At 39.6% G+C, this 13,512-nt stretch overlaps 1 pseudogene; it reads right to left on the bottom strand.

Annotated features, from left to right (window-relative positions):
- Positions 1-1,944: 1,944 nt before the first annotated feature.
- On the bottom strand, positions 1,945-2,912 carry LOC119841638 (annotated as a pseudogene).
- Between the last annotated feature and the right edge of the window lie 10,600 nt (positions 2,913-13,512).

The following is a 13,512-nucleotide window of genomic DNA, read 5'->3' as shown; positions in this document are numbered from 1 at the left end:
TTCACCCATATTGTTGCTGTTGGGGTAGTTGGTGCTTTGGATGAGTTTTACACCATATGTTATGATTGGCATGTGTAGGCCTACAGAGTCTTGGAAGGACAAGCTTGTGTGACCAGAGGCTGGTGGTTTCAGGGAGCTAATCCACATCAGGCACAAACAAGTCTCCCTTGCACCAAGGACAGGTGTTGGCAAAGTGCCTCCCAAACCCAGGTTCCTCTGGGAAGCATCACCATGGCCAATGGAATTTAACCTGAATGTTTCACCAAAATGACCAGCACTCCATCCACTCATCCACCCCTCCATGAAAGATCATGATGTATGAAAAATATCAGTCCAGAAAGTTAATCAGAAATCTAGCTCAGTAGTAGAAATGGTTGAGATTTTCCATTAGAAACATGGGGGAGGAGGGCAGAGGGGAGGAGTTTGGGCAGAAAATGGCTATTTCATCAAAATGGGCTTTTCCTTGGGGAAATGTCTATTTTCAATTTTTAAAAAATAGTAGTTGATTTTTGTTGTTGACAATCTCAAAACAAATAATCAAAAATGTAGCTGAAAATGGATTTTTTTTTCCAAATGTTTTCATGGAGTGTGTGTGGATGGAATTCCTGATTAGTTCTACTCAGAAGAAACCACAGCCTGATGGGCACTTGAATTTTATGCTGTCAAGGTTCCTTCCCCACTCTGAACTCTAGGGTACAGATGTGGGGACCTGCATGAAAACCTCCTAAGCTTACTTTTACCAGCTTAGGTTAACACTTCCCCAAGGTACAAACTATTTTACCCTTTGCCCTTGGACTTCCACTGATACCACCAAACGTCCGGGTTTATTTTTGAGAAAGAGTTGTTTGGAAATGTCTTTCCCCCCAAAATCCTCACCAAAACCTTGCACCCCCCTGCCTGGGGAAGGCTTGATAAAAATCCTCATTAATTTGCATAGGTGAACACAGATCCAAACACTTGGATCTTAAGAACAATGAAAAAAGCATTCAGTTTCTTACAAGAAGAATTTTAATAGAAGAAAAGGTAAAAAGAATCACCTCTGTAAAATCAGGACGGTAAATACCTTACAGGGTAATTAGATTAAAAACATAGAGAATCCCTCTAGGCAAAACCTTAAGTTACAAAAATACACAAAGACAGGAATATTCATTCTATTAAGCACAGCCTATTTCCTCAGCCATTTAAAGAAATCATAATCTAATGCATATCTAGTTAGATTACTTACTAAGTTCTAAGACTCCATTCCTGTTCTGTCCCCGGCAAAAGCATCACACAGACAGAGAGACCCTTTGTCTCTCCCCCCCTCCAGCTTTGAAAGTATCTTGTCTCCTCATTGGTCATTTTGGTCAAGTGCCAGCGAGATTATCCTAGCTTCTTAACCCTTTACAGGTGAAAGGATTTTTCCTCTGGCCAGGAGGGATTTTAAAGGTGTTTACCCTTCCCTTTATATTTATGACATATGCTGATAGCATAAACACAGAGAAATTTAGATGCAAACATAAAACACTCTTGCTGGAAGGTTGCAATATAATATGACTTTATTTCTTAGAATACAGAATGATAGTTCACAAAACCCCCAAACCAGTGAGAGACAAAGCAGGCTTCTCCCTCAGGCATAATTCAACCCACCTTGCTCTAGGTTGGCTTTGTGCAGACTTACTCCTACTCCTAGATTGCAGGCTTCCCTACAGAGCCCTTTGCCTGCGTGCAGGACCAGTAAACCCCTTCCAAACTTGGAATGATAACTTGTGATTTTAACAGTTTTCAATACACCACATGGAAAATTCAGTGAACACCTGTAAATCACATTGATTTCAGTAGGATTGACATTCCATATGGTTTGTTTCAATGGGATGACGTTCATGAAGGACTGACTTGAACCAGAGATAGCAGGATCGGACTCCGAGTTCAGATAACATGAGCTGCATCACATGGTCTCCATTTTCATTTTGATCTAAAGGCATTAGCTTGAATTCTCTGAACTGCTGTGAAAGTCCCAAATTTCCTGACAACTTTCGTCAGGGCCTCCTTTATCTCTTTGTTTCTCAGGCTGTAGTTGAGGGGGTTGACCAGTGGTGTGAGGATGGTGTAGAAGACCGAGAAGACTTTGGTCATGCCTTGCAGTGTGTTGATGTCTGGGAGCAAGCAAACAACGATTAGGGTGCCATAGTAAATGGTCACCACCATGAGGTGAGAGGAGCAAGTGGAAAATGCCTTTTGCCTGCCAGAGCTGGAAGGGATTCTCAGGATGGTCGTGATGATAGAAATGTAGGAATTCAGGGTTAATAGAAATGGTGGTAGTGTGAATAAGGAGGATAGCAGGAAAGCCACAAGTACCATGCTGTGGATGTCACTGCAGGAGAGTTTTATACTACGTTGAATTCACACAGGAAATGGTCAATTTCATTGGGACCGCAAAACATTAACATTGATATCCCAGATACTATTATGGAAGCAGCCACTAATCCACTAATCCAAGACCCAACCATTAGCTGGAAGCAGAACCTATCATTCATAAGGGACACATAGTGCAGTGGTTTACATATCGCTAAATACCGATCATAAGACATTGCTGCCAGGAGATAGCATTCTGAACATGCCAAGACTCCAAAACAATAAAGCTGCATGAAGCAGCCACTCACAGAAATGGTTCTGTCCCCAGTCAGGAAACTGGCCAGCATCCTGGGCAGTATGGTGGAGGTGTAGCAGGTCTCCAAGCAGGACAGGTTCCCCAAGAAGAAGTACATGGGGGTCTGAAGGTGCGGATCAGCCACAACTAGCACAACAATGAAGATGTTCCCAGCCATGGTCATGATATAGATCACTAGAAAGAACAGGAAGAGAAGAACCTGCAGTTCTGGGACATTTCCAAATCCCAGGAGGATAAATTCCATGATGGATGTTTGATTTCTGCTTTCATGTGTGCCAGGGGGTGTATCCATGGGAGGAGGGAAGAGAAAGCTGCAATGATAATAAAGAGACATTTGCTTTTGTAGTACAGTGCCAACATTTACAATTCAATTATTGCTCAAAAGGACCCCTCTGATGATTACCATCCCTAGTCTTACTTGAAGAAAGTGGACTGGGGTGTTTATCACCAGCTATCACTGATGCTGGAGACATCTAAACATTTTCCTCAGTAATATTGCTTGTATATTTCTCTTGCCACATGATCCATTGCTGGAGTGACACCTCTCCAATGCACTGTGGGTGGGCTGCATTGTAACATGGAATTCAGAAGACCTGGGTTTTGTTTCCAACCTTTGGTCAGTCATGCACAACATTCTGCATTCAGAAATATAGACACAACTTCCTCTTGCCATCATGTCTGCTGTTTATATTTATGCCCATCAGTGTAGATTTTTTTTATATCCATTTCACTCTGATCATTCTTAATGGAGGACAGATGGAAGGGTGCATTGATTTCTCTACACTGGTCCTTTTGGCAACCATATCACTTTACAATCACTAATTTTATTTTTAGTTTTTCCCCATATCACCCTTGGAGCCCAATAGTGCAATGAATTGAAGTCAATGGGACTGATTATAGTGTGCAAAATTAAGTACATGGGCAATCTTTGTAAGATCAGGGCCTTAATTGTGATACCGTAGTGATGTAGATAGATAGATAGATAGATAGATAGATAGATAGATTTTTCTGTCCATGTTGCTAACCTCTAGCTCTGTCTGTTTCCTTCTGTCCTGTGTGTCATTCAGAGATGTATTTGAAAATACTTTGGGTATTTCATTAACATGCCCCTTTCAGATAATTAATGCAGACGTTAAATGAAATGTGAGGTAACACTGGCCCTCTAACTTCCATTTTTTTAAATCAACGCACACTTGTATGGTCTGTTGGCCAATTCTCCACCACTGGCATTTCTCAAGAGGATTGAATAACACAGAACAAAGAAGTTATTTGATGAATTGCAGCTTTTCATCATTTCTATTACTTTCTTTTTTGAATTGTCTGAGAACAGAAACAAAAATTCTCCAATATATTCATGATATAAAAGTGCTCATAGAGTTCATCAGTAAAGAATATTTTGTCTCCAGATCATTCTCAGAAAATGTGTTATTCAAAATTTACACAGTGCTGTTCTCTTACATTTCTCTGACGGCATTTCCTCCACTCTTCATTGGATAACTGCCTAGCCTGGCATGTATTGTAAGTTGACGCTTAAAGGTATCATTTAACTTTGTTTCCTGGGCTGTATTTCAGCTTGTTAATCTTAAGGGTCATGTCCTCAGCTGATATAAATCACAATAGCTCCACCGGCATTAATGCAGCTACATCAGTTTATATGAGGTGTGGGTCTGGCCCTGTGTGCTCAAATGTTCACGGAACACAAATGCAAAAGGGTTGTGTGACCGAATGCACCCCTCTATTGCCGTAATCTTGGTACAATTTATGCCTTGTGAGGTATCATTTGAAAACTAATAACTTGCTGGTCAATACTATCATGGTGAAATGTATGTAGCAACATGGTATGTCAAGTTATGAAATCCCCCTCTATGATGTTATAAGCCTATGTTCAAAAGCACGTAGCCCTAAACAAAGAAATGCATGTTTACCTCAGTTTACATATAAATAATAAACAGGGTCCTCTGGACAGCAAGAGAGGGTAGACCAGTTTCTCAAAGACAAAGGACAAGCCGATGCCTCTAGCATGTGTCATCAAAGTTGATGGGCAATCGCCCTTTCAGGTGGCTATTCTTTGAGCAACTGGTTTGGAATGTAGTATCCAAAACAGAGATGAGAAAAGTATAGAACAAAGCAACAAGTTATGGAGCTGTTACAACTGTGGGTTGGATTTTCATGATGTATAGCGTTTTGTATCTTGTCAAAACCGTATTATAAAGGTAACTAGCTTTAATGCATATTTCTGGAGCATATCTTTTGATTTCCATCCTCCTTGTAATAGCCCGTCACATGTCTGAAGACTGTTGTCAGGTCCCCCCTCTTTTCTCAAGTCTTTCTCAAGAGTGAATATGTCCAGTTTTTTTAACCTTTCCTCTTAGGTCAGGTTTGCTAAAACCTTTGATCATTTTCATTGCTCTCCATTGGACCTCTTTCCACTTTGTGCACATTTTCTTAAGTGCTCACACAGTACTCCAGCTGAGGCCTCACTAGTGCTGAGATAATAATTCTTGTATCTTACATATGACACTCCTGTTAATACACCCAAGAATATTAGCTGTTTTTGCAGCAAAATCAATTTGTGATCCACTCTAACCCCCAGATCCTTTTAGCCGTAATTGTGCATTTGATTTTTCTTCCTAACTTTGCATTTGCCTTTATTGAATTTCGCCTTGTTGATTTCAGATGAAATCTCCAATTTGTCAAGGTCATTTTGAATTTTTATCCTGTCCTCCAAAGTGCTTGCAAAGACTTCCAGCTTGGTGTCATCTGCAGATTTTATAAGCATACACTCCACTCCATTATCCAAATCATTAATGAAAATATTGGATAGTACCAGACCCAGGACAGAACCCTTTGAGACCCCACTAGATACATTCTCCCAGTTCGACAGTATAGCAGAGAACCATTGATAACTACTTTTTGGGTACATCTATACGGCAAAAACAAAACAAAACAAAAACACACCAAAAACTACCCAGCAGCAGTGAGTCTCAGAACCTGGGTCTGCAGACTTGGTCTTGTAGGGTTCATGCTGCAAACACTAAAAATAGCCATGTAGACATTCTGGCTTGAGCTGGAGGTCAGGCTCTGAAATCCATTCCTTTCCCTGAGCTTCAAACTGGTAGTCTACATGGCTATTTTTAATGCCATAGCATAATCCCCGCAAGCCAAATCTATAGATATGGGCTCTGAGACTTGCAGACACAGGGTTAGTTTTTTTTGCTGTGTGGACGTATCCTTTCAGTATGGCCTTTCAATCAGTTTTTGCTCATATTATAATAAGTTAATCTAGATCACATTTCTCTGTTTGCTTATGAAAAAGTCATGGAGGACTGCATCAAAAGGCTTACTAAAATCAAGATATATCATATCTATTGCTCCTCCCCTATCCAATAGACCAGTTTATATACATATGAACATAAAAACAATGATGCATACAAGCATATGAACATGTGATCGTAATCACCAAAAATGCAATCAAATGCACTAGCACAATTCTATTCATATATATACACAAGGATGCAGAAACCTACAAATGTAAACACTCAGATGTATATATATACAAGGACATGACTCAAAAATATAGAAACAGATAAAACATGTTGGCTATAATTTATTAAGCCATCTAGGGGATTCAGATACTTATTTCCCATTGACGATTAAAAGCATAGATTATTTTTTCAGACATCCAGTCAAAATGTAAACCTTTCAAGTTGGACAGGTGAAAAAATGTTTTGGGTTTGGTGGGGTTTTTTTGTTGTATTTTTCCCTTGTGGAAAATTTCAACTGTTCATTGAAAAACAAAAAAAATCTCACAAAGCACTTGTTTGGGGGGTACTTTTGCAACCAAACCTTCAAAATTTCCACCCAAAACCTGAAAATTCATCTGTTTACAGGTTTCTAATTATATATATATAAATTTCATCCATTCACCTCTAACTTACCTGCTTGGGAGCAAATTGCCCCGCTTCAGCACAATTTCTCCAAGTGACAAAAGGCACCCATTTATATACATTTTGGTGTGCACCAGGGAGGTACCCTGAAAGAGGCTCTGCTGTGATGTTTCCATGCAACCAGAACTGCCCTTAGTAATCATAGATGAAGAACGGAGGCTTCCAAACTTACACAGCTGGCTACACCCGACGTGGTGAGCTATCAAAAAATGGGCAGCTTAGATCACTCTGGTTCAGGCTCAGATTGCTGGTGAGTTGGTTTGTGTTTGAACCAAGCTGTGAGTGATGTCATGCTGGGTTCCCGACCATTGCTTTTCAGTGATTGTGACTAGGGTAGCTTCACGATGTCACCTGGACGCAGACACTGTCAAGTCACTTGCCACTGTTTAGTGACCCCCAAGAAGTAATCAGTGGGTCCTCATGGAAAGTGAACATGTGTAGTTGATTCTTTTATTCCTACTAAGAGAATACCCAAAGGCCCAGAGGTTAGAGGTCACAGAAAGTCCATCACAGCCTCAGAATAAGGCAGTCTTTCTTTTTATGGCCACATGTTGCTGTAGCTTTTCTGCATTAGGATATATGATCAAAGCTGTCTTGCTAGGGTATGTACAAATAATAGGCTTCCATGTGTCTCAGCTTACACACCGCAGGCTCTAGAGGCCTCATAAAGCTCTGCCAAGAGAAAAGAAGAAGGTGTGGGCTGGGGAAGAGGAGTCAGGGAGAGCAATTGTCCAACTTACATGGAGAGTATTGGCAAGAAATTTGGGCCCCACTAAAGTCAAAAGCAAAACTCCTGTTGAATTAACAATAGTAGTGACACAAGTTACTAGAGACTAGAGGCAAATCTTGAATAAGTGTAAGGAAATTGTTAAGGTGGATGCTGGAGGTATAAGGATGGACCATGCTTGGAATGAACAAATTAGAGGAAGTGTGAAGGCGGTACCAATTACAGAAAAGCTAAGGGAATCCAGGCTTAGATGATTTGGGCATGTGAAAGGAAAATTGGAGGAACGGATGGGAAACAGCCTTTTGAACTTAGAAGAGGAAGGTACAGAATGATGATCCAAAAGTAGATGATGGATCTGGTCAGATGCATCTGATGAAATGGGCTCTAGCCCACGAAAAGCTTATGCCCAAAATAAATTTGTTAGTCTCTAAGGTGCCACAAAGATTTCTCATTTTTTTCGCTGATGCAGACTAACACAGCTACCACTCTGAAACCTTTAATCTATATATTAAATTTGTATTGTACAATTTTATTTGATAGATAGATAGATAGATAGATAGATAGATAGATAGATAGATAGATAGATAGATCTTTTCAAAAAAATGGAAATTGGAGTTTTGGCTAAAACTAATTTTTCACAGAAAATTAAATTTTCATCAGAAAATAAATAAATAAATAAATAATAAATATTTATATATATATATATATGTTTTAGGGATGAAATATTTTCACTTCTTGGTAGTTTTTTGCCCTTTATAAAAATGTAAAGTCAAAATTACTGGTGCTAATTTTTCATATTGGGAAAAAAAATCACCAGCTTTGTCAGACAGTTAGATACATTGATTAAATGGCTAATCTTGCACACAATGTGGCAAAAGAGCCATGGATGGAAGCTTAGTCCTAGAGAAATTCAAACTGTAAATAAGTATATCTCTTCAACATGAGATTAAGTAACAACTGGAACTACGTATCCAGGGATGTGATGGATTTCCATCATCTGAAGTGTTTAAAGCAAGACTGAATGTAGGAAGTACTGAGAGAAATTATATTCCATATAGTATGTGGACTAGATGATTGTAATGTCCCCATTTGCCCTTAAAATCTATAGAAAGATAGATAATTCTTCATTGTATTAGAACTGACCTGCAAGGTAAATTGTTAAAGGAAAAGAGTGATTTCCTGACCCAAAGACATAGTGAGAACAAGGTTTTCTTCCCTGATGAATTTACACATTTAGAGAAAATATTGTGTTAAGACAAAATAAAAAAATCAGGAATATTTTCATTTCAAGGGGTTAAAAACAAGTTTATTTCAAGAGTTTTTGTAGAATTTTTTCAATCCATTTTTTTTCATTTTGTTGAACATATTATTGAAATGGCTATTAATTTTTTTCATTTACCAAACAGTGGATAAATGAAACATTTTAAGAATCCTTTAAATGTGATTTTATTTAAAATATATTAAAAATGTCATGATATTTTTTGCAGAAAATTACATTTTTTTATTACTTTCATAGGAAAAAACACATATAACTAAGGACCACACACATGAACAAGAATTTAACCAGAGGGATGGGTGTTAAGGGATGGGGCACAGCATGCTGAGCTCTGATTGGGCAGGGATGGTGTCCCTAGCCTCTGTTTGCCAAAAGCTGGGAATGGGCGACACAATGGGTGACACAACGGGTATCACTTAATGGTTACCTGTTCTTTTCATTCCCTCTGGGGCACCTGGCATTGGCCACTTTCATAAGACAGGATACCTTGGTTAGATGGACCTTGGGTCTGACCCAGTATGGCCATTCTTATGTACCTCCATTTCATGCAAATGTTAGCAAATTGGAGTTGCCTTTACTGATTTTTGTGGGAAAGGCACACATTTCACAAGAGCTTTCCTCAGGGCCCTGTTCACCTCCTTGTTTTCTCAGGCCTGTAGATGAGGGGGTTGACCATGGGAGTCAGGACTGTGTAGAAGACAGAGAACCACTTTATTCAGGTTTCCCACTGTAGCACTATCTGGTAGCATGTAGACAATCATTAGGGTCCCGTAGAAAATTGGTACCAAAATGAAGGTGGGAGGAGCAGGTGGAAAAGGCCTTTTGCCTCTTGGTGGTGGAAGGGATTCTCAGGATACAGGTGGTGATAGAAATGTAGGATGTCACAGTTAATAGGAATGTGGGAAGGGTGAAGATGGAGGAGAGTATGAAGGTCACAAGTTCCATCTGGCTGTATCACTGCAGCAGAGTTTGATCAAAGGGGTGAAATCACAGAAGAAATGATCAATTTCCATTTGGGCCGCAGAAAGTGAACTGTGCTAACAAAGACTTGTGACAGTGCTAGCCAGAAAGCCACTAATCCAAGAAAAAGATGCCATCTGGAGGCACAAGCTGACATTCATCAGCATTGCATAATGCAGGGGTTTACATATTGCTAAGTACGATCATAAGACATCACTGCTAGGAGAGCACATTCTACAGCTGCCAGGGAGCTGAACCAATTAAATTGCATGATTCCCCTCTAACAGAAATGGTTCTGTCCCCTGTCAGGAGACTGGCCAGCATCCTGGGCAGGATGGTGGAGGTTTAGCAGAGCTCCAAGCAGGACAGGTTCCCCAGGAAGAAGTACATGGGGTGTGCAGATGTTGATCAGTCACAATAGAACAATGATGAGGATGTTCCAGACATGGTCACAAAGTAGATCACTAGGAACAGCAGGAAGACGAAGAATCTGTAGTTCAGGAGATCCCCGAATCCAGAAGGATTAATTTTGTGATGGATGTTTGATTTCCAGCTTCTGCATGGGCCTGGAAGTGAGGCTAGGGGAAGAAAAGACAACTTTATAGTATGCTTAGTATAACTAAGTATCAGTAGTATTGCAAGGAGATCGTTTTATACAAAATTGGTTTACTGTGTCCAACTTTTATTTTTATTTTTTCTTGTGGAGTTTTCACTCGGATCTCTCCTAATGGCAATCATATGGACGTTCAGTGTCTCTACAAAAACCATTACTGGCTTTATTGGTAACTCAATTACATTAAAAATGCATGTCCACTTTTTTGTCCTTTGATAAGACACTCAGACACCAGAGCAATGATCATGAGAGAGAGAGAGAGAGAGAGAAGAGAGAGAGAGAGAGAGAGAGAGAGAGAGATTGTTTGAATCAAAGAATGGAGATCGATGGACAGAAGAATGGATAGGCAGACTGACAAAGAGAGACAGAGTAACACACTCAATAATGAATGAGGAGAGAGAGAGTAATTGGAAGTGAAGTATAGTGAGGCAGATGAACATAGATAGATATCTTTCATTATTACTGCTTTCCAGGTTTTGCCCTCTGTCAAGGTTCCTTCCCCACTCTAAACTCTAGGGTACAGATGTGGGATCTGCATGAAAACCCCCTAAGCTTATTTTTACCAGCTTAGGTTAAAACTTGCCAAGTATAAATTATTTTACCTTTTGCTGTTAGACTTTATTGCTGTCACCACCAAGGCGTCTAACAGATATATAACAGGGAACGAGCCCGCTGGAAATGTCTTTCCCCCCAAAATCCTCCCCAAACCCTACACCCCCTTCCTGGGAAAGCTTGATGAAAAATCCTCGCAATTTGCATAGGTGACACACAGACCCAAACCCTTGGATTGTAAGAACAATGAACAAGCAATCAGGCAATCAGGTTCTTAAAAGAAAATGTTAATAGACAGAAAATAGTAACAAGAATTACCTTCTGTAAAAATCAGGATGGTAAATACTTTACAGGGTAATCAGATTCAAACATAGAGAATCCCTCTAGGCAAAACCTTAAGTTACAAAAGACCACAAAAACCAGGAATATCCATTCCTTCAGCACAGCTTATTTTCTTCAGACCATTTAAAGAAACCTCATAATCTAACTGCATCTCTAGCTAGATTACTACTAAATTCTAAGACTCCATTCCTGTTCTGTTCCCTGCAAAAGCATCACACAGACAGAGAGAGATAGACTTTGTTCTCCCCCCTCCAGCTTTTGCAAGTATCTTGTCTCCTCATTGTCATTGTGGTCAGGTGCAGTGAGGTTATCCTAGCTTCTTACCCTTTACAGGTGAAAGGGTTTTTCCTCTGGCCAGGAGGGATTTTAAAGGTGTTTGCCCTTCCATTTTATATTTATGACATCCTCCAATTCAATACATATTCATTTGGCTTTCCCTCTCTGAATTGCCTGTGTCTTCCCAGGCTGAATTTTGTTTTCTCTTTTCTACCCATATTTCTAACCTCTGACTCTTTCTTTCATACTTACTTCAAACGCTCAATGGAATTCATTTCCAAACCAATGTTTAATAATCTATGAATGAGGAAGACATTCCTCTGAAACTCTTCTACTTTCTTCTTGCGAATACTGACTCTAAATCAACCCAGTGTGTTCTACACTCATCTGCTACTCCCTGGTGAAGGAAATTTCAAAACCAGAGTATGTCTCCTTTCTGTCTAAAACATTATGACCCCAATCAATAAGATACTCAACTTGCACTAAGCTTTAGCACAGCAAGCAGTCGATTAATTTTACATGGGATTACTCGTAAGCTTAAAGTTATGCATATGTTAGTACTTCCTGATCAGAGTCTATAGTGTTTCCAATTAGAGGGGCAAATGTTGCAGTGGAAACAAAGGATTTCAGCAAGATGATTCTATCAATCTTTTATCTTCCCTAAAGAGGATAGAAAACTGTGGAACAACTTTCAAAGGGTGTGATATAGTCTCTGTCACTTAAAGTTATAAAAGTCATGCAATGCATCGATGAAGTGAGCTGTAGCTCACGAAAGCTTATGCTCTAATAAAGTTGTTAGTCCTTCTAAGGTGCCACAAGTACTCCTTTCTTATGACTGAATATGTTTCTTAAAGGTATGCCCTAATTTCAACAAGAAGTTGTTATTCTATGCAAGAATCACTGGCTGAAATTATCTTGCCTGTATTATGCAGGAGATCAGACTAGATGTCCATAATGGTTCTTTCTGTCCTTAAATTCCATAATCTGTAAATTGGTTTACCTTTAAGGAGGAGGTATTACCAGACAAAAATCTTTGATGTGAACTCTTCACTCATGGTATTGACACCAGGATATGGGGTTCTGCTGTCTATCTTCCATCCTCCTTCTCATCATTATGATGCATGGGTGCCGGCTTCCTCTGGAGGAGCACCCACGAAGTCAGCGCCTATGTTCAGGTGAGATCTTTCAATAAGGAGCCCTGCCTATGCCTGACTATATGTGTCAGTTCTGCTATGCAGCTGCATTCATTTTGCCTTCTATCCATCTATTGAATGTCAGCGTCTCTCCTAATTCCTTATTTATTTGTTGTGGGGAGAAGGGGAAATCTCCCTTGACATTTTAGCTGATGATGGCAATAACAATGGCAGTGGTTTCCATGTGGGATTTGAACACAGTCCTCCCTTTTGTCTTTGAAAAAATCAGCCATTTTATTTACTGTTAGATATAGAGATGGTCAAGACTCTTTGTTTTTAAACTTTTGTTTTCCACTGGAAAATGCCAGTTTATCACAACTGACACTGTTCTTTCAGAAGAGAAAGTTTTGACACATTTCCTTGTGTTGGGAATCCAAATGACTGAGCTTGTCCAAATACCTCTTCTCAACATTTCCTAAATGAAAAGCTTCCAATTATTGTTGCATCCACATTTGCATTTTGCATTTCATGTTGAAATTTATTTTAACTTATTGTAAAAAATAAAAAGGTCAAATTGAAATGAAACATTTTGAAATTTTGGGAGCAATGCATGTCTGCTGACCCACATCTCAGTTTTGTGGGGGGTGGGGGGATTATCTCTTCACAACACATTCGGGTTGAGATTTTCAGAGTTGCCCAAGGGAGTTAGATGCCTAATTTCATTAGAAGGAAGGGGAATGGACATCCCATCCCTTAAAGGGCTCTGAATCTCTCATACTATCCGTGTCCCTGATCAAAGGCAAGTATGTTATCTCAGTATGGTTTCTATATTTCTGTTGTTATTGGTTTAAGTGCCAAGAGATCTCAGCTGAGACCACGGCCCCATTGTGCTAATTCCTGTGACATGCACATAGTAAGAAACAGATCCTGCCATGCTGAGAGTACAATCTAAATGGTTAAAGGTGGGAGTGGAAACTGAATCACATAGCAGGAAAGTGACAGTGCTAGAAGTCAGTGGTAGCTCTAGAAAAGGAGC

Source organism: Dermochelys coriacea, chromosome 13, assembly GCF_009764565.3.
Source record: "Dermochelys coriacea isolate rDerCor1 chromosome 13, rDerCor1.pri.v4, whole genome shotgun sequence".
NCBI classification, from domain to species: domain Eukaryota; kingdom Metazoa; phylum Chordata; order Testudines; family Dermochelyidae; genus Dermochelys; species Dermochelys coriacea.
This window is presented reverse-complemented; position numbering and strand designations above follow the sequence as displayed.